Below are 21,155 nucleotides of genomic sequence, written 5' to 3'. Positions count from 1 at the left end.
CTTTTAATTAAAATCTATTTTGTTCAAAGTATGTTGGTGCCACCTAGCATCAAGGTGCAGAACTACGCGTGGGTCGATGTTCAGAGTTCATTCGAGCCACAATAGATGGCGTTTGCTTCGTTGTCAATTGTCGTAAAAATAAAACAAAATAATTAAATAAAACCATAATATCATTTGTTTATTGTTAAGTCATTAACAAAACGGTTCTTATAATATATCCTTAGGTTCCGCAAATATTCAAAAATGAATTGGCTTTATGATCAAACTAACTGAGAGCGGCCACACTCGGGTTGCGTCTGGCAACACCGATTGCTGAGATTTAGAATTTTCCTGGAGTCAACATGTGAAGACGAATTTTTTTCGTTCCAGGAAAATCTCACTTCTTTTCGCCCATGGCTTCGCCTGGAAAAATACAATAGTCATAAATTTTAGTCATCCTAACGTATTTTCAATGTTTCATCAGTTATGGTGAGTGAAAAATCAAGTAATGTGGATTCGACAAAATGGCGGTTTGGTTAGAGAAAATCCTAATCTCATGATTTCTTTCAGTTCCAGTTATTTTAACTTCCCAAATAAATGAGGATAATGGGTTGTGGGTGGACTTCTGAAAACCATTGGTGGCCAGGAGTTCAATAGGTGAGTTGTGTTTGATCGGGAAAATTCCACGTGTCGAAATTTTCACACAGCACAAATTATAATCTTGTTTTTCTTTGTTACAGGGTTTACGTTTACGTTTTACGTTTAGCTTCAGTTTTCCGTTTTAGTTTTCCGTTTGCGTTTTCGGTTTTCGTATTTATTTCTTTTGCACATTCACGTTGACAACTTAATTGCTATGGATAAGACTTGGTGAAAATCTTTGTAATGAAACATTTCGGTTGTGAAGAATCAAATAAATTGAGTTTTGGATCTTGGCCGATGCCGTCCAGCTACCTTGCAGTCTTCGCACCTACAAGTAAGCAAATGTTTGTATCCTGCAACAGTTTAGTGAACCTTCTTAGTGTATGTGTACAGTAAGAACCCTGTCTTTACTACTGAGCTTTTATTTTGAAACAATTTATGAATTTTACTGTGTCATTGTCTATTCCATGCCAATGGCATCTTAAATTTAAAACATAGATTTTATGTACTATCTACCTAAGGCATTCTAATGTATCTAAATTAAGTCTTGGCATTAAGTTAGAATAACTAAGCATTATTAGCCATCACTATGTATTAAGCGACCCCGGTAAAAGTTACATTAAAAACAATTTTGCCTAACATCTAGCAAATTTCATTTATAACACCTCATATGCATTACAAGGGAGTCGACGGCTAGCTTCTATTCTTTACTAGGTAGATAGATCAAGTAAAGTAAATTAAAAATATTTTTTTTTCCTCTAATCTTTGTAAGGTGGTAGATTATTCCGTATCCGGGTATATTTCTATTCCGCCAATTTACCACCCTTACAAATGGCGCCCGAACGTTTTTTTATATAGTTATTTTAGTATATTTTGAGAAATTTTGTGAATTTTATGAAATGTACTCCGCTGATTGTACAATTTTCTAAGTAGTGACACATTGCAAAGAGCACTAAGCTGTTTTTATGGTTAACTAACTAAATAATAACTAATAGTTAAAAATTTTATTTGATAGTTTAAGTAATTTTCTGAGTATAGTCCAACATTGGTTTTTTTTTTCTTATTTAATTAACACATTATAAATGGTGCTTATGCCGTTCAATTATGTTATTTGACTTACCTTGGAGGTGTATAAGTGAATGTTTGCCTTCAGTTTAGTAATAAACATTGCTTAACTGAGTTGTTGTTGGGTATTGCTTTCAATAGTAAGTACATCTTATGTTTGAAAATTCCGGTAACTTAGTATAATTAAAGTTTTGAAACGCTATGTGCTGTTAACTAGTTACACACATACATTTATAAATACTAAGAGTTACAACTTGTGAAACTAAATATATAAACTATATTCAGAGATTACATTAAGTTCAAGTAGGAAGTTATGAACAATTTTTTTTCAGTGACTTGATACTTCATTATTTTGTTGAAATTTTGTTTAGAGCTGTGTTAAGGTTATGATAAAAGCTACTTCACACACAAAACATGTTAAGTTTAATTGAATGCTGGTAGTTTAAAGTGACATTTAGAAACAGATTTTGTTGTATTTTAGGTTATGTGTTAAAAGTGTAAAGTAACAGCCATCAAACCATTGCACAATCTCTTTGTTTTTTTTTTTTTTTTTGAAAGATAATATGCTAGTCAGAGTTCATTGCAACTTTGTTGCCTGTTTACTTTGTAATTGTAAAGGTTGTAACACACTGTGTACTCATAAAGGTGATACTGCACCTTACAATCATTTATTCAATTTTGGGAAGTTTATTTTGTTATATTTTGTTTACTATAGTAATAATATGTGCTTGTATTATTAACAATATTTTGGAATAGGAACATAATTGATAAAATAGGTTAGGATAGACTTAAGAATATTGTTTTTGTTGTGTATTTTGCTTGTGTATATTTAATAGTTTAAATAACTTCTTTTGTGTTTGTGTTTAACCAATTTGTATAAGGCTAAACATAGACAGTTACACAAGCTCGATATTTTGTTAAATGTGTTTTGACTTAACACAATGGAACAGACTTTTGCCCAGTTTCATTCACTTTTGAAGGACGAATTGTGTTATGAGGTATCCATTCGTTCCGAAACTCCAGCACCTACAGTGCTAGGTTTAAAGAAACAGTTAAAACAATTAATTCAGGAAATTCCTTCTGAATCAATTTTAGAGACAGATTTCTCTTCTGAAAGTGAGTTAGGGGTTATTACTAAAAAACTTCAAGACTTAGAAGATTTATTAAAAAAGTGTTCTGACACTAAAGATAGACATGCCCTCTGTAGGTCTAAAGCTTTAGCTTCACATTTGTACTTTAGAATTTTGAGAATACAGTGTTCCGAACTCAGCTTAATAAGTAGGAAGAGTGAATTACATACAAAGTTGCAGAGTTTGATTTCCAGATTAGATGCTGACAATGAGTCGTCTCACGACGAATCACTGGATTCCGAGAGTACCGCCGTTGACTGCACTGGTGATAAAAATGTTGCCAAGTGGAAGTTAAATTTCAACGGACAGGGTGATCCGCGCAGTTTCATCGAACGCGTTGAGGAATATAAAAGATCTTATGGCGTTTCAGATGGAAAATTATTTGTTTCTGCATTTCATCTTTTTACAGGCCGAGCATTGTTATGGTACAGAGGCAACAAATGTCAAGTTTCGTCTTGGTCAGAATTGAAAACTTTATTTTTAGAGGAATTTGATGCAGTAGATTATGACTACAGGTTGCTAGGTGAAATTCGAGCAAGAACACAAGGCTCTGAAGAACCTGTGTCTATCTATTTCGCTGTAATGTTTTGCATGTTTTCAAGGTTGTCAACACCACTTTCCGAAGAACAAAAGTTACAAATTTTATTACATAATATTCGCCCTTTTTACTCAGAACAATTAGCTCTTGTTGACATTAAGTCTGTCGCAATGTTGAAGGAAAAGTGTCGCAAACTAGAGGCTGCGAGGCAGCGTTCCGCCTTATTTTCTGAGCCTACTAACAGTAAGGCAACTTTAAGTTCAGAGTTTGCTTACAAACAAGTGACAAAACAGATAAACACACTTTCAGTCACACCTGCACCTAAGGTTGATACAAGTAAAGGCACTGATTTTTCGAAAACAAATAAACAACTATGTTACAAGTGCGGCAAGGGTAACCATTCCTTTAAATTTTGCAGGACAGTTCCGAAATTTATTAGATGTTTTTCGTGTGGACGTCAGAACTTTACAGTAAAGACATGTCCAAGTTGTAGTAAAAAGGCGATTAGTAAACCCGCTCCGGACAAAAATTCAAAAAACTAATTAGTAAGAACTGTGCAGAGACACAAGTAAAGAACTGGGTCATTAACAACAAAACATCCCTTTTACCTGACACAGTTCTGTATTCAGTGGATAAACGAGACTTTAGGCCACATTTAAAGGTTTTTGTTGACGGTTTTGAGATTACAGGTTTACTAGATTCCGGTGCTTGCGCGTCAATTTTGGGTAACCAGGCGCACAAGGTTTTTTTGAGATTCGGTTATAAATTGCATAGCAGTATTGATACCACATTTTCAGTGGCAAATGGAGACAAACTTGATTGCATGGGTTATATGTTTATTCCGATTACTTATAATTCCGTAACTCACATAATAAAATTTTTTGTAGTACCCTCTATAATAGCGGATGTTATTTTTGGCTGTGACTTTTGGAAAACATTTCAGTTAGCCCCTGGCATTTTTGATAATTTAGAATTAATTAAGGCACCTTCTCAATTTTACAATATTTGTGCGATTGATAATAAACAAATTCATACCATCACTTCTTTTGAAAACTTATCATCTCAACAGAAAGAATTAGCCCAGTCTGTAGTAAATAAATTTTTAGATATTTCTTCAGAGAAAATTGGATTGGGTAGAACAAAATTAATTGAACATGTTATTGACACCGGTGATGCCTTGCCAATAAAAATAAAACAATATCCACTTTCTCCCGAAAAGAAGGAAGCTTTAAGTAAAGAGTTAGATAGGATGCTGGAAATGGACGTAGTTACTCCGAGTGAAAGCCCTTGGAATAACCCAGCAATTTTAGTGAAAAAGGCAAATGGAGACTGGAGATTTTGCCTAGATTGCAGGAAATTAAATTCAGTGACAAAGGGGGATTCATACTCAATACCGTACATTCCACAAATTCTAGATAGCTTGAAAGAGGCAAGGTTTTTATCATCGATTGATTTAAGTTCAAGTTTCTGGCAAATTCCGTTAGCTAACGACTCTCAGGAAAAAACCAGTTTTACAGTTCCTGGTAGAGGGTTATTCAAATTTAAAGTCATGCCGTTTGGCCTATGCGGTGCACCAGCACGACAGCAGAGGTTAATGGACCAGTTATTTAATCAAAATTTTTGTAGTGATATTGAAAATGGAATAGTATTTTGTTATATAGATGATATTGTTATTTGTTCTGCTGATTTTGAAACCCATTTAATTTTATTAAACAGAGTTCTGGATAAACTAAAAATGGCTCAACTATCCATAAATTTTGATAAATGTAATTTTTTTAGAAACTCTTTGAAATATTTAGGGTATATAGTGGATGAATTTGGTTTACGCACAGATCCTGGAAAAGTTGCCGCAGTTTTGAACTTTCCGACCCCAAAAACTGCACAGGAGGTAAAGATTTTCCTAGGCACTTGTTCTTGGTACAGGCGCTTTATTAGGAATTTTTCAACCATCGCTGCACCACTCAATAGACTAACGAGTAAAGGAAAGAACGCACCTAAATTTGAGTGGAGCGAACAGGCAGAGGTAGCATTTAATACATTGAAGAATGCGTTGGTAACCGCACCTGTTCTTGCGGTACCGAATTTTGAAAAACCATTCAAAATACATTGTGATGCTTCTGCATATGGTGTTGGCGGTATGCTAACGCAAGAAACCGATGGTTGCGATCATCCCATTGCGTATGTCAGTAGGAGCCTAAATAAAAACGAAAGGAATTACAGCGCGACGGAACGCGAGGCTCTAGCTGTGATTTTTGCAGTGGAGAAATTTCAGGCTTATTTTGGTTCCAAGCCAGTCACAATTATCACAGACCATGCATCCCTAAAGTGGTTCTTAAATTTAGAAAATCCCTCAGGACGACTCGCCAGATGGGGTTGTAGATTATCACAGTATAATTTTGTTATCGAACATAGGAAGGGTTGTGATAATGTAGTTCCGGATACCTTGTCGAGACTCATACACGTAGATGTAGTTGGTGATCGTAATGATAACTCTAGTCAACAAGTTTTGGTAGATGACTGGTATGACAAAACATTTAATGGCTGTAAAATCAATCCAGCAAATTTTCCGAATTTTAGTATTTTGAACGATAAACTATATCGTTACAGTAAATGTAAATACCAGCTTCTCAGTGAGTTCGACTGGAAAGAGGTAGTCCACAAGAACGACATCCTTAGAATTATGCAACAAAACCATGCAGATGCAACTGCAGGTCATTTTGGTGTGTTCAAAACTCATCGCAGATTATCCCTCAGATATTTTTGGCGTGGTATGTATAAGGACGTGGTTGAGTACGTTAAGAATTGTGATACTTGCTCTGCGTATAAACACACGACATCAGCCACTCCAGGTCTGCTAGGGAAGCCTAAAGTCTGCGAGAGACCTTTTCAGGTCATTTCGGCTGATTTAGTCGGACCTTTGCCTAGGTCTAAATCAGGATTTACATTTCTTTTTGTGGTGACGTGTTGTTTTTCGAAATATACAATGTTGTTTCCGTTACGGCGTGCCACAGGTGCCGCTGTTGTTAAAGCGCTAGAGAATTTTGTATTTTTGAACCATAGTGTTCCAGAGACTGTGATTGTGGACAATGGGTCCCAATTTACAGGATCTGAATTCCGTAATCTCATTAAGCGTTATAATATTCCGAAATTACACTACACACCACTGTACACTCCGCAAGTTAACCTTGTTGAGAGGTACAATAAGGTTGTTATGACTGCTGTAGCCGCTTTTGTGAAAGATAACCACAGGTCCTGGGACGAAAACCTGTACAAGGTCCAGTTCGCCATAAACAGTGCGGTTAATGAATCCACTGGATTCTCCCCGTTCTTCCTTGTCCACGCTAGAGAACCGGTTTTAAATGGTTCCTTCTATAAGGACACGGATAAGGAGTACGAGGCCGGAATTCCAAGGGAGGAATACGCAGGAAAGTTTGGAACTTTGGAGGACATATTTGGTCAGGTTAGGAGAAATTTGTTTCAGGCTCATGCAGAGTATGCAACGCATTACAACTTAAGGCGTAGGTCTGCAAGCTATTCTGTTGGGGATATAGTGTGGAAAAAGACCTATCCACAAAGCGACGCTACAAATTTTTTCGCAGCTAAGCTGGCACCTAAGTATGAAAAGTGCAGGGTTGTCAAGGTTTTGTCACCTTTGGTTTACGAACTAGTTAGAGTAGCTGACAACCACCCAATAGGCACTTGGCATATTAAGGATATTAAGAAGTAGATATTTGCCATTACTTAGTTTGGTCTAAACTGTTTGAATATTTAAGTTATCAATATTCAATTAGGAATTTGTATGAGTGTAGTGATGTTCTGAATTAACAGTTACATTACCATGGTTCAGTTGAGGAGGAATGTAGTGGATGTATGTAGGGATGAATATGTGATGATTGGAATGCTTGTGGTAGACCAACCGGTAGAGAAAGTAAAAATGCAAATATCGTACTTTGGGGATAACGAAAAGGGGGGGGTTTTGTGTTTTGTTTTCGTTTTCCTTCTAGATAATGGATCATTTCTGTTATTTTTCCGATTCTGTTCCGAGATCTATTTTCTAGGAGAGTTATTTCGTTTTTTTTTCTCATATTCCGATTTTGATTCGGTTTTATTTTTCCGAATGGGATAGAGAACGGTTGCCATATCAGATGGACCCGTTCACAACCAGATTTTCCGTATTTGTTGAGTAACAAATATTACGATGGTAGTTTAAAAGAGTGAACCACCGTAGGCCTAGACGCATTCTATCAGTCAGCTGAAGAATGATGCCAAGATGTTTCCACTCAAGTGTCTTAGACACCATGAAGTTTTTTTTGTATATATTCTTTTTAGAAGTTAGGGTTGTGTAGTTAAGTATAATGTATAAAACCTTACACTGTTTTCAGTATATTTATTTTGTTAGACAATTTTCCTTGTTAGTAGTAGATGTGCGTTCACGCGTAACTTCTGTGTTTTTTTTTGTTTGTTTGTTTCAGGCAAATTGTTAGTAGTTGTTGGATGACGCTGAGGGCAGCGTGGTTCAACCTGTTGAACCTTTTCGTAGGAGGGGAAGTATTGTGACGTTGTAAATTTTGAACTACTAATTAGCGTTTCGCTTTTAATTAAAATCTATTTTGTTCAAAGTATGTTGGTGCCACCTAGCATCAAGGTGCAGAACTACGCGTGGGTCGATGTTCAGAGTTCATTCGAGCCACAATAGATGGCGTTTGCTTCGTTGTCAATTGTCGTAAAAATAAAACAAAATAATTAAATAAAACCATAATATCATTTGTTTATTGTTAAGTCATTAACAAAACGGTTCTTATAATATATCCTTAGGTTCCGCAAATATTCAAAAATGAATTGGCTTTATGATCAAACTAACTGAGAGCGGCCACACTCGGGTTGCGTCTGGCAACACCGATTGCTGAGATTTAGAATTTTCCTGGAGTCAACATGTGAAGACGAATTTTTTTCGTTCCAGGAAAATCTCACTTCTTTTCGCCCATGGCTTCGCCTGGAAAAATACAATAGTCATAAATTTTAGTCATCCTAACGTATTTTCAATGTTTCATCAGTTATGGTGAGTGAAAAATCAAGTAATGTGGATTCGACAAAATGGCGGTTTGGTTAGAGAAAATCCTAATCTCATGATTTCTTTCAGTTCCAGTTATTTTAACTTCCCAAATAAATGAGGATAATGGGTTGTGGGTGGACTTCTGAAAACCATTGGTGGCCAGGAGTTCAATAGGTGAGTTGTGTTTGATCGGGAAAATTCCACGTGTCGAAATTTTCACACAGCACAAATTATAATCTTGTTTTTCTTTGTTACAGGGTTTACGTTTACGTTTTACGTTTAGCTTCAGTTTTCCGTTTTAGTTTTCCGTTTGCGTTTTCGGTTTTCGTATTTATTTCTTTTGCACATTCACGTTGACAACTTAATTGCTATGGATAAGACTTGGTGAAAATCTTTGTAATGAAACATTTCGGTTGTGAAGAATCAAATAAATTGAGTTTTGGATCTTGGCCGATGCCGTCCAGCTACCTTGCAGTCTTCGCACCTACAAGTAAGCAAATGTTTGTATCCTGCAACAGTTTAGTGAACCTTCTTAGTGTATGTGTACAGTAAGAACCCTGTCTTTACTACTGAGCTTTTATTTTGAAACAATTTATGAATTTTACTGTGTCATTGTCTATTCCATGCCAATGGCATCTTAAATTTAAAACATAGATTTTATGTACTATCTACCTAAGGCATTCTAATGTATCTAAATTAAGTCTTGGCATTAAGTTAGAATAACTAAGCATTATTAGCCATCACTATGTATTAAGCGACCCCGGTAAAAGTTACATTAAAAACAATTTTGCCTAACATCTAGCAAATTTCATTTATAACACCTCATATGCATTACAAGGGAGTCGACGGCTAGCTTCTATTCTTTACTAGGTAGATAGATCAAGTAAAGTAAATTAAAAATATTTTTTTTTCCTCTAATCTTTGTAAGGTGGTAGATTATTCCGTATCCGGGTATATTTCTATTCCGCCAATTTACCACCCTTACACTAGGTGAACGGGATACCCAATAGGTTTTCTTGACAGACACACCAGACAGATAACGAAATGATTCTATAAGGGTTCCTTTTTTCATTTTAAGGTACGGAACCCTAAAAATAAACTTACTGTTGGTTGGTTGGCTATTCCTGTCCTCAGGTATGGCGCTGAAACGTGACTGGCAAGCGACAATGAAATTATTTTTAAAGAATATGGCAATGATGACTAATACTCCCCTTGCCCCTCCAACTAAGCGCTAAGCTTGTGCTAGGAGTAGGTACGACAATAGTGCAACGGGTGGGGTTTGAACCGGCAACCTTTCGGATTTTCAGTCCGCTCCTCTAACCGTTGAGCTATTGAGTCTATCAATTAGAAGTTGTTCAGCAAGCGATGAGAGGGCCATGTTAGGGGTTTTCCTGAGGTAGGTATAGATCTGAAATTAAGAGATCCGCAGGAGAACCTTGGTTACTGACATAGTTAGATGTAGGTATACCTACTTACTTATCTATTGACGGGGTCACGGAAAGTAGGTAATATAATGGACTAAGAGCCCGTGAGGACCAGACCTTCGTTATTTTATAAAAGCTGGCGAATTGTCCACAACACGGGGAAACGATCAGCGACTATGAAGTTTGGATCATCGTGGCTTTGGCAGATGACAGGTAACAATTATTAAAATCTTTCGTCAAAGTCAAAAAATAGCTGGTATTAGGTAGGTACTACTGAAAGCCACAAAGCAAAATAAGACGAAGTAGGTAGGTACTAAGTACCTATGACTCGTACAGCACTGCCAGTAATTCTTGTTCTAGTGCCTCCGCAGCGAATTCCCATACCTATCCATTCTGATATCATAAATGCGAAAGTGTGTATGTCTGTCTGCTAGCCTTTCACGGTCCATCCGTTCAACCAATTTTGACGAAATTTGGTACAGATATCGCTTGCATCCTGGGAAGGACATAGGCTACTTTTTATCCTGGAAAATTAAAAGATTCCCACGGGATTTTCAAAAACCTAAATCCACGCGGACGAAGTCGCGGGCATCATCTAGTTAATTCTAAATACGGAAACATTATCTCCCAAATGCCAATACATTTCATATTTCCCCTGTGATAAGAGGTTGCGTTTAAAAATTGATTACAGGCCTTTACCACCTACTGACTCAACCTATAAATAGGTAGGTATGGATATATTTGATTCCCCATATAGGACCCCCTGTGATGAAAACAAAAACAGGCTGTGTACACAGTTGATTTGGTAAGTGTTAAATGACATAGAACATGATTTCGATAGGGAATGAGAAAAATGCGTTTCATACATTTCAGTGACTTTTCAAAAGAGCTTCACCTACCTATCTATAAAATAGATCGACTTGTACCTACTTACTAAGGTAGATGGGTAACAATCGCTCTCATCTGTCGCTGCTTTACACTTATTGCTTAAAATACTTATTACCTAACTAGGTACCTATATCTATATTAAGTAGGTATGTTATCTTTCTTTTCCCTACCCCTAGGTATTCGCACTGCCAGTTACAAACGTACCTACCTACTTATTTAATGTAGGTAGGGTAATTCATGCGTTAGGTTAACATTGTTCACACTGTCAAACTTTTCCTTTTTCCCCACAAGATCTTGCCACATCTTTAACTAGCTACCTACCTCCCTTGGTGTTAGGCATGTGCCTCAATTAGCAAGATCTAGCGTGTTTTAACAAAATTGGTATAAAATAAACCTATCTTATAGTACATAAGATACCAATCGGGGAGGGAACGCCTCGCACACCCGCACAGCCCCCGCGCTAACCCGATGCGGGCGAGCGTGGGTAACGTGCGGGTGTGTGGAGCGTCCCCCCGCCTCATACCCCGATTTCTATTTCGACCTGTACCGGCCTATCCATAGGACTTTTTATTTATTTATTGTGAGATAGACTTCACGGATAGGACGACAATCATGCCTGAGAAATAGAGCAATGATGAGGTCTCGGTTGGAGCGCGCTTTGGTACCTTCAAGCCTTGATTTGACGGTACCCATGGCAGTCGCTTGCCTAGAAGATGCCTATTCACTCTTGTGGATAGGTAAGCATCTTCTAGGCAAGCGCGCTCCATCTTAGGCTGCATCATCACTTGCCAGCAGGTCCCATTGCAGTTGCGAGTCTATAAATTTAATAAAAAAAAGTTCGAGAGACTCCAGCATGCTTAAAACTGCCAAAATTGTATAGAGATGCCAAATCATGGATAATTTCCCGAAAGTACAAAAATACCTATTCGCCATAAGTACTAAAATACAAATGCTTTACAGTCACGCTTCTAACTTGCACCTGTCCACATGCAGTCCGTATTTTATAACTTGCGCCAACAAGGGAGGCCCGCGGGCCGGAGGGTTCGCCGGACCGGGCGGAAATGAAAAATAAACACGTCCGGACGACGCATGGCGCCGGCCGCGGAAAATGAAGGGGCGCGACTGCCACTATGAGCAGGCTCGAAATATGACTTGTTGGTTGTCACTCACAGATTTCCTTGGGTTTGTTTCTTATAGTAGAACTTACCTAACTAGGTAAGTAGATTCCTATAGGTTTTTAGATAGCTGTGGAGAGGTACAATACCTATAGGTAAGTATTAGGAATTTTCCAGAGAACAAGATTCGAAATGAAGAGATTCGCAGGAGGAACGAGGTCACTGACATAGCCCAAACCATCAGAAAGTTGAAGCCGCAGTGGGCAGGCTATATAGGTACATGACTTAAAAAGCCATTGAAGCCAGATAATCCAGATGTTACTAGGTAAATGCAAAAGTGTGTTTGTTTGTTGATAAAATGGTTTGTTGGTTGGTCCTTCAATCACGTTGCAACGGAGCAACCTATCGACGTGATTTTTTGCTTGGTTTTAGATATTAATTAAAGACTTGGAGAATGACATAAAGGCTACTTTTTATCCCTGACCGACATGCAATTACATAATTTTTAAAATCCAAAAAACGGCTCTTTCATATTTTTAAGTTTTCACCATCGGCAACTCGGCAGTTCCCACACTCCCCACGACTGACTGCAATTTTTTATTTTATTTTAAAAAAAGTTTAAAACAATGCCAGACTTTTGAGTACAGGTCCATAGTCTACCACGCTAGCCAAGTGCGGATTGGCAGACTGCGCACACCTATATGTTTCGTGTAATTACTAACACCAATATGATCCTTGTTGGTCGAAATAAAAACATTTTATTTATTTATTTATATAAACCGAACCTGCAATAAAGATTAATATTTCCAGGTAGGTATCAATAAGAATTGTAATTTGCACAAGAACTACAATTAATTTAACCAACACCGACCGTGTTCCGTCAAAGCAAATTAATTGCAGTGATTAGTCAATAGATCGCAGTCGATGCCGCCGTGTTTGATACTGACTGAATTAATTGTGCGCTTTCATCAAACACCACCAAGATTGTAAGATATCAGATACCTAGGTGAGATATTAAACTATTAATATTAAGTAACTACTAGCAGATACTAGATACTAGATACTAGATACTAGATATATAACTACTAGATACTATATAGATAACTACTAGATACCCACGACTTTGAATGCGTGGATTTACCTACGTTGTTAAAAATCCCGTGGGAACTCTTTGATTTTCCGGGATAAAAACTAGCCTATATGTCCTAACTCAGTACCAAACTTCATTAAAAGAGGTTGAACGGATGGGCCGAGAAAAGCTAGCAGACATACAGATAGACAGACAGACAGGTTGACACACTGGCGCATTATGATAATGCTAGCTTATTCCCGCGACTTCGTTCGCGTGGACTACACAAATTTCTAACCCATATTTTACGACGTCATAATAGCTATCTGCATGCCAAATTTCAGCCCGATCCCTCCAGTTGTTTGATCTGTGCGTCGATAGATCAGTCAGTTAGTCACCTTTTCCTTTTAAGTACATACTTATTTAGATTAGTATGGATGATGTTTTGATCATGTGGATTGTTTGTAATCTCGTACCTACGTTTGTTCTACCGGAATTTCATACTCAATGTTGAAGTAGCGCTGTTTGTCGAAGGTGTACCTACTACGCCGCAACTCGTTTGGTTTGTGTTGCCAGCAACTTTGATTGAAACTCTCTTTATTCTGGGAAATTGGTAAAAACTTCTCCAATTGCTTTTCTCTGTATATTTTGTGAACACAGAGCCTTTACTTTACTGAAAACTGTAACATTTTGTTATTATAAAAGTACCTATCTGTGTGCGCGACCAAGCTTCTTTCGGTGTCTTTCGGTTTGATTGGATGCTATCACCAAAATCCCGCAGAAAACTTTTTTAATTTTTTTTAATTTTTTTTTAATTTATTTATTTTTTCAACTTCTTAAATCTAGCATTACAGGAAATGGTCCTAATGCACTAGATTAAGCCTTAAATATTATCTAAATCTAAACTTGGAAAGACCTAAGTACATTCATTAGAGCAGTTTCTGAGAAACCAACTTTTCCTTGAATTCCTTAGTGCATTTTCGAAAGAGTTAAGTACCTACTTAAACTGTACCTACAAATTGGTCAGTACTTTATAAATCAATCCTGCTGCATCCATACTTGATCCAAGGAACAAAAGACAAAAATAATTAAAAAATATATAAACAAACAGCGGCCTTTTTGCATGGCTAGCCTTCGTCTGCTATTGCAAGCATTTTAATTATCTTTCGATATACGAGCTTAAGAGCTACCGCAGACAACTGATAAAATAAAATTTATCGTGACGGAAGACATCAAACCAGAGGAGTTACCTATTGTTTTATAGTCGAAGACCCGTCTAGTTGGTCAATTGACGCATATAACGCGTATTTAACTCCTGACGCGCTATTTTAACTTTATGTGTCAAACATGTCAAAAGTGCGGTTTTAGTAATTTTAAAGGTAAATCCGTTTTTTTGACATGGCAGTTAACCCACAGTGTCAAAATGGCGCATGAAGAGTCATTTTGTATGGACTATACAATTGCGTTGCTAAAATTGGAAAAAGTAAAATCAGAAAATTTACATGAGTAGGTACATAATATAAGTACTTAGGGTGTATAGTGTATACATGTGTGCTTTACAGCACTTTGAAATTGCGGGCAGTGAACTAAGTATGTTGGACAAAATCCGTAACGAGGAAATCCGAAGGAAAACCAAAATGATCGACATAGCCCAACGGACTAGCAAGCTGAAGTGACAGAGCACAGGCCATATCTATCGCAAAACCAATGGCCGCTTGGAGACGCGTTCTGGAGTGGAGACTGCCGACTGGGCACCTACTTGCTAGCGCGACTTGGGACAATCTTTAGTCCCATGGACTGAAAACCTTAAGAAGAAGGCAGGAATAGGGTGGATGAGAAAGGCGGGAGACTTCTATGTGGTGGCAAACAGGCTGATTAATTGAAATATACATACGAATGAATACGAGTAAAATCAAAGATTCATTGAATCAGCGTCAAATTGGACAGCGCTACTAGTGACGCTGTCGGATAAAAATCGGTCTCAGATCAAAATCGGTTATCTGCGTTATGATTTACAGAAGAAATGTGCAAGAACGACTCACAATGAGAAAATAATAGCAGGCGGATTAGCATTGCGTTCTTCAGTGCTCGGGGAACTATGGCATTATTCTATGTTTTTATTGAGCAATGCCGACTCGTGCATTTCTTTCTTTGAATTTGCAAACATATTTTGCTATAACTTAGTAAATATTTACCTACATTATTAACGTTTCCGTATATTATAGTCTATTATTTTTTATCTGCTTGGCGATATATCACTAAATACAGCAGCTATACTTACAATTATTTATACGTATCTACTACTGTAGAAAGTATGAAAAAACTAGCCAAGTGCGAGTCAGGCTCACGCAATGAGGGTTCCGTACTACAGTCGTATTTTTTCGACATTTTGCACGATAATTCAAAAACTATGATGCATAAAAATAAATAAAAATCTATTTTAGAATGTACAGGTGAAGACATTTCATATGATACCCCACTTGATATAGTTATCTCACTTCGAAAGTTGAAAATACCAATTTTATTAGTTCATGACCACAATTTAATTTGTTTTGTGTGATCTAACCCTAAATTCACGGTTTTCAGATTTTCCCCAAATGTCAGCTATAAGATCTACCTACCTGCCAAATTTCATGATTCTAGGTCAACGGGAAAGTACCCTGTAGGTTTCTTGACTGACAGATAGACAAACAGACAGACAGACAGACAACAAAGTGATCCTATAAGGGTTCCGTTTTTTTACCGTCATTTAAAAATGACGATTTTTTGCCGCATAAAGCTCATTTTAAAAACATTATACCTATGCAGGGTGCATTAATGTTTAGCATGTCGCTTGCTTGTATAACTTTAATGTAGATACCTACACATTTACGCGCGCGTTAAGTGTGACGTTCTGAAAAATACCTACGTAAGTACTTAGTTGTTCCCACTCCCAGACCGCGCTAGTTAGCTGTACTTAGTTATTTTATAAAACGATCACAATTCTATTCAACGTATTAACAACATTATTAAGAAGTAGACGGACTTCTTCCATCTTCCATAGGTAGGAAACAAGCTGCTCCGTAAAACTTCTTAGAAAATGTTCTAGATGAAAATCGTAACAAGATACTGGCCGGGAGCACATTAAAATTAACTTTTCCATTTTGCCTGCCTCTTAAACCCCTACATTACCTCTGAATACGACCACGGCAGAGCGTCGCTTAACATTGCTTTGTTCGGATTTGTATGAAACGAAAGTTACTTAGTTGTTCAGTTAAAATTTTGATCGCAAAATTTTGTAGTTGGATTTAGGGTACTGTTTCTAAACTGATTCGCATGGCTACGCAAAAGGCAACTTTACAATACGGAACTAAAGCAAAACATCAAAATGAACACTCGTACTTCGTAGTATTCGTTTATTGTCCGTGGGAGGTACCTACTACCAATATTACCTACATACCAACCCGTACCTAGTACGCAATTAATTTTTAATAATTCAAGGTGGTCCTATACAGCAAACAGTTACCTCTTAGTGACTATTTTGTTGGTAACTTCTCTTTCTACAAAAGCCACTGGAAACCTTTTGAGACATCACGCACATCTTAGCAGGTTTCACAAGTTGCATCCTTATTGCAGCATGCACATACCTACCTACTTACCTTAATTCAGCAAAAAAAAAACAATTGCATTGTACGTCAGTACATAATATCACACGGGACAAGAAGTAGCTTATGTCCTTCCCCGAGATGCAAGCTATGAGTTCGTCAAAATCAGTAAGGAAAAAAGGAAATTAAACGTATATAAAATGGAATAAGTACTTACTATGTTTTCCTACTCTATCAATATTATATTGATAAAGAAGAAGGATAATAAGATTTTATGAGAAACGGTCAATGGTCCTCGGAGTCTTTCACGTCGATTACGTCGGAAGGACACACAATTTTTACTGCGGCATGACTGCGGCCGATAAGTTAAATGTTCAATTGTCCGGAACTAAGTGGTCAGCTTTTCAAAATGCCCCGGATCCAACCAATAATAATGAAATCGAGGAAAAAATAACAATCAAATAATATGTCACTACCCATATTACTTACATATAAATGCGAAAGTGTGTTTGTTTGTTGGTTTATTGGTTTGTCCTTCAATCACATCGCAACGGAGCAACAGATTGACGTGATTTTTGCATGGGTATAGTTAAAGACCTGGGTTTAAAAAGGCTTCTTTTATCCCGGAAAATCAAAGAGTTTCGGGATTTTTAAAAATAAAATCCACGCGGATGAAGTAAAGGTAATTTAAGATACAGACCTATCATAATAGGTACTATGTCGTCAGTATAAATAAAGTGATGTAGATCATAAGCTTTCTACCTAATGGTGTCGTTAAAATTACAAGCAGATTGTCGTACGTCCAAGCGAAACTTAAACTATTATATTATATTATCGGACAAATAAGTTGTCCGAAGTTTGCCGACTCGAGAACTAACGCTCCTCGTTATTGCCTTCGGACAATATTTTTGTTGCGGATAGACGAGAAAACATTGTTACAAAGCTATTATATCAGTGAAAAATTAGTTGGACTATTTATTATATTATGCACATTATTACATTTTCTTTCTTTTATGATACCAGAAACTCGAGTTAAACAATATGTACTATGCAGGGTGGCCGGAGATGTGACGTCTAAAAGAAAAAATTTAATACCTTATATTAAGGGGTATCCAAATCACCCCCATGTATGTTCAGCGATTTTCAATAGTTTAGGAGCAGCGGCGTGCACGTCATAAAGGCATAAATGCACTGCTTACCCCAGTTGTAATAGCTCAATGCATATTTTTCATTATGACCTGCATGTAAACAGCCTACCTAACTAATGCCTACCCTGGCTTCGAACACTGTGCACGCCACTGTTTAGGAGATATGAATTTTTTAATGATTTTTTCATAATTTTCATCCGTCAGTGGTTTTTCTTTTTTTTCTTTTTCTGTAGAACGTTTTTGGACATTTTTTCGTGGTAATTAGTAACCATAAGTTCAACTATTGCCTAAAATAACGGTTTACCTAGGCATTAGGGAACATGACTAAAATTCCGTACCAGAAAGGTGCCAATGGGACCCTATTACTAAGCCTCCGCTGTCCGTCCGTCCATCCGTCCGTCTAGACGTCTGCGGGCTGTATCTCTTGAACCGTAATAGGTTGAAATTTTCACAGAATATGTATTTCTATTGCCGCTTTAACAACAAACAATAAAAAATTTGAGCGTTGATAAATTATTCGAAAAGGTACGAAGACTTTTCCGTTTTATTTTCACTTCGCGAGAGGTTAAATAATAATTGGTTAAAAAATTAGTTTTAGGTGTGTGGATAGTGCTTATTTTACAATCCAAGATGACGGAGATAGACTACTTTTATTCCGGAAAATCAAAGAGTCCCGCGAGATTTTTTAAAACCTACATCCACGTGAAGTCGCAGGCGTCTCTTATGAGATAAGAAACTTAAAACACCAAGCTAAGCTAAAAAACATCAATTTAATCGCTGATTAAAACTCCTAGTCCATATTTTCTCCTATCTTAAAATAAAATCCTTTCATTTGACTAATTAATGCTTTCTAAATAGTCTTTTTCCTCTAATCGTCAGTTTTGTTCCCGTTATAACACAGCTCGTCTCGGGACTCGGGAGAGTCGGGTCGGTACAACGGCTGTCAGCGTCAGGTTCGAACAGGTAAATTAATCTGAAGCATCCAAGCTCTAGACTTGAGTAGACAACTATTTACTACCGTTATAGATTTATCCCAAGGTTCAAAATATTTTACTCTTATGAATATACTAATATTAAAATATTATATTATGAGGAGAGAAAATATTTTAATATTATATTATGAGGAGATACCTACAACGGCGACAGTCGACACGGCTGCTGCTAAATTATGCTAATTTTTTTATTGTATAATGTAATCAACCGCCGAGTTTCTTGCTGGTTCTTCTCGGTAGGAAAGTCATTCCGAACCAGTGGTAGATGCATCCGACTATTCGAAAGTACTTGTAAAAGTTTATTTGAATAAAACCGATTTTTATTTTATTTTTATTTTTTGTACTTTTCGAAAGTTCGATACTCGAGATCCCAACACGCAACAACCAAGCTTATTCTAAACAGAGAGTAAAATTAAGCTTAACTAACATAGACCTACCAACCTGGCTATAATAACCTCAAAAGAACTAAACAGATTTCATTCAAGTCTTCATAGTTCTAATAAGTAGAGTTATCTGCTACGGGATGATAACCACAGAAATAACGAGATATTTGTCACGACCATTGTGTTATCATGAAATAAACATCTTGTATGCTTAGCAAAAGTGATAGCCAGGCTTCGAATTTCCCCATGTATCATACTGGTCAGGGTTTGAAAGTGAGTCTTTGTAAAGAAAAACAAGGGTTGAATCTGCTCATTGATGCCCGCCTCACGAACTCACTTTGTTAACAAAACACCGCCCGCCCTTTGATCTGCAGAGTGGGAGGTTTTTAATGCATTTCTTGTTGGGAATTATTGATATCGGTTGGATAATCAATTTAGCATCCTTGACTTTTTATCAGTCAATTCTGTTACCAATTTTCAATATTAATATTCTTTCAAAGTCTATCAAATCCTAAAATTACCAAAAAAAACTAGTTTTTGCTAGAATCGGTCTAAAGGTGACTATTTGCACTAAATTGCCCTATCTTGACTTTGAATTTCACAAGCTAATATTACCCTTAGTAAACAATTTAAAAAAATGTTTTACTAAAATAACTATTAATCATCAAATTTTTTTTTTTTATTAGTTATGTTTTTTTTTTTTAATACAATAAAACTTAAAGCTAGCCTTATCTAATTACTATATAAATCATGACCGCGTGGAATGGTGCCAAGAATACTGGCTGCATTTCCGCGCTGGACAGCTAGGCTGATCCGCTGCGCAAAAAATGAGCCAGCCCTTCTGTCACCAGTTGAGGCTATTAATCGCGGTGAAATGTCTCGTAAAAAATTTTTAGCACTAAGACTCCATGGCCCCAGGGTCTCCACGGCAAACGGCACAAAAATGTAACTCTCTATAAGAGAGGCATACTTGCGCCGCTTGCCGTTTTCAGCTGTTTCTGCTGCGGCTCCCGGTCTTGATGCTGTCTTCCTGATATGACACGGGGCCAATGTGTCAACGCAAGTTGCGTCCCACATTAGCGCCCGTCCCCGTTCCCAGGGAACCAGCGTCAATCCATCAGGTCTCTTGCCATCATCCCGACTAATCCCTGCCGGCTCAATGAGCGCAGGAATATTTATGGTGGCAAGAGCTCTTTTAATTGTATCGTTAAGAGAGCCATGCCTAAACAGCCTACCGGAGCTCCTTTGGCAAGAGAGTCCGTGGATTCCAAATTTATCAACCTCTTTTCCACACGGACATCTGTGCTCATACTCATAATGTTTTACTTATATTTGAAACAAAATATCATAAGATAAAGTTCTTTATTTAATTTTTATGAATAAGCTTTGAATAAAGGTTCACAAAAGCTTACGAAGCGAGAAAAGTTATATTCGTAATGTAAATTTGAATATTCGCACCATTGTTTGCTTAGTTAATTTAAAAGTTGCAGATTTATTCAAATACCTACTTACTTTAACGGGAACAATTCTTTCTATGGCCTACCCACACACTTTTTTAGCTGTGAACGAAATCTCATGGCGGCGCGACGAGCGGCAAATCAAAATGTGTAGTTATAACAAACAATTGTACTTATGTATTTATTGTAATGTGTGTATTTTAATAAATTCTATATTTAGTACAAAGAAAATAATAATAATTTATTAATAGGCAAATTTACAACTTGAGCGTCCCTTGGTAACTTTTTGAGTTTCCGGGATCAAAAAAAACTATCAAAAACTTCCTTCTCCGCGATATCTGATATCTCTGTACCTTTTTAACTAATATAATGTATGTAGTACTGTAGGAAGTATGGATGTGTTCGACGCCCACCACAGTCGCTGCAGCTATCATATTATTATTGTCTACGGAGTATAAACATCACTTTCGGCAATGAAAGTGTATATGAATTTGTTAGTGATTCTCTCAAATTGTTATAGTTTTAGGTTTAACTATGTACTTAGTTTGATTTTAATATAATTTGTAACGATGGGGCTTGCATGTAAGTCACCTCACCTGTCCCGTTAGAAAATATATCAGACTAGCTGATGCCCACGACTACGTGCGTGAGTTTTGGTTTTCAAAAATCCCGTGGGAACTCATTGATTTTC

General features: G+C 37.0%; 2 long non-coding RNA genes across 2 annotated transcripts; both read left to right on the top strand.

Annotated features, from left to right (window-relative positions):
• The first annotated feature begins 78 nt into the window (after nucleotides 1–78).
• Nucleotides 79–829, top strand: LOC138402464 (uncharacterized). Its single transcript, XR_011236845.1, has 2 exons — nucleotides 79–468; nucleotides 550–829. It is a non-coding gene; the product is annotated as an uncharacterized lncRNA (long non-coding RNA).
• Nucleotides 830–6,094: 5,265 nt separating this feature from the next.
• LOC138402445 (uncharacterized) lies at nucleotides 6,095–8,771 on the top strand. The gene is made up of 2 exons (XR_011236822.1): nucleotides 6,095–8,410; nucleotides 8,492–8,771. It is a non-coding gene; the product is annotated as an uncharacterized lncRNA (long non-coding RNA).
• Nucleotides 8,772–21,155: the final 12,384 nt, after the last annotated feature.

This window comes from Maniola hyperantus, chromosome 6 (assembly GCF_902806685.2).
Source record: "Maniola hyperantus chromosome 6, iAphHyp1.2, whole genome shotgun sequence".
Classification (NCBI taxonomy): Eukaryota; Metazoa; Arthropoda; class Insecta; order Lepidoptera; family Nymphalidae; genus Maniola; species Maniola hyperantus.
The sequence above is the reverse complement of the archived record's forward strand: the minus strand, read 5'-3'. Positions and strand labels throughout refer to the sequence as shown.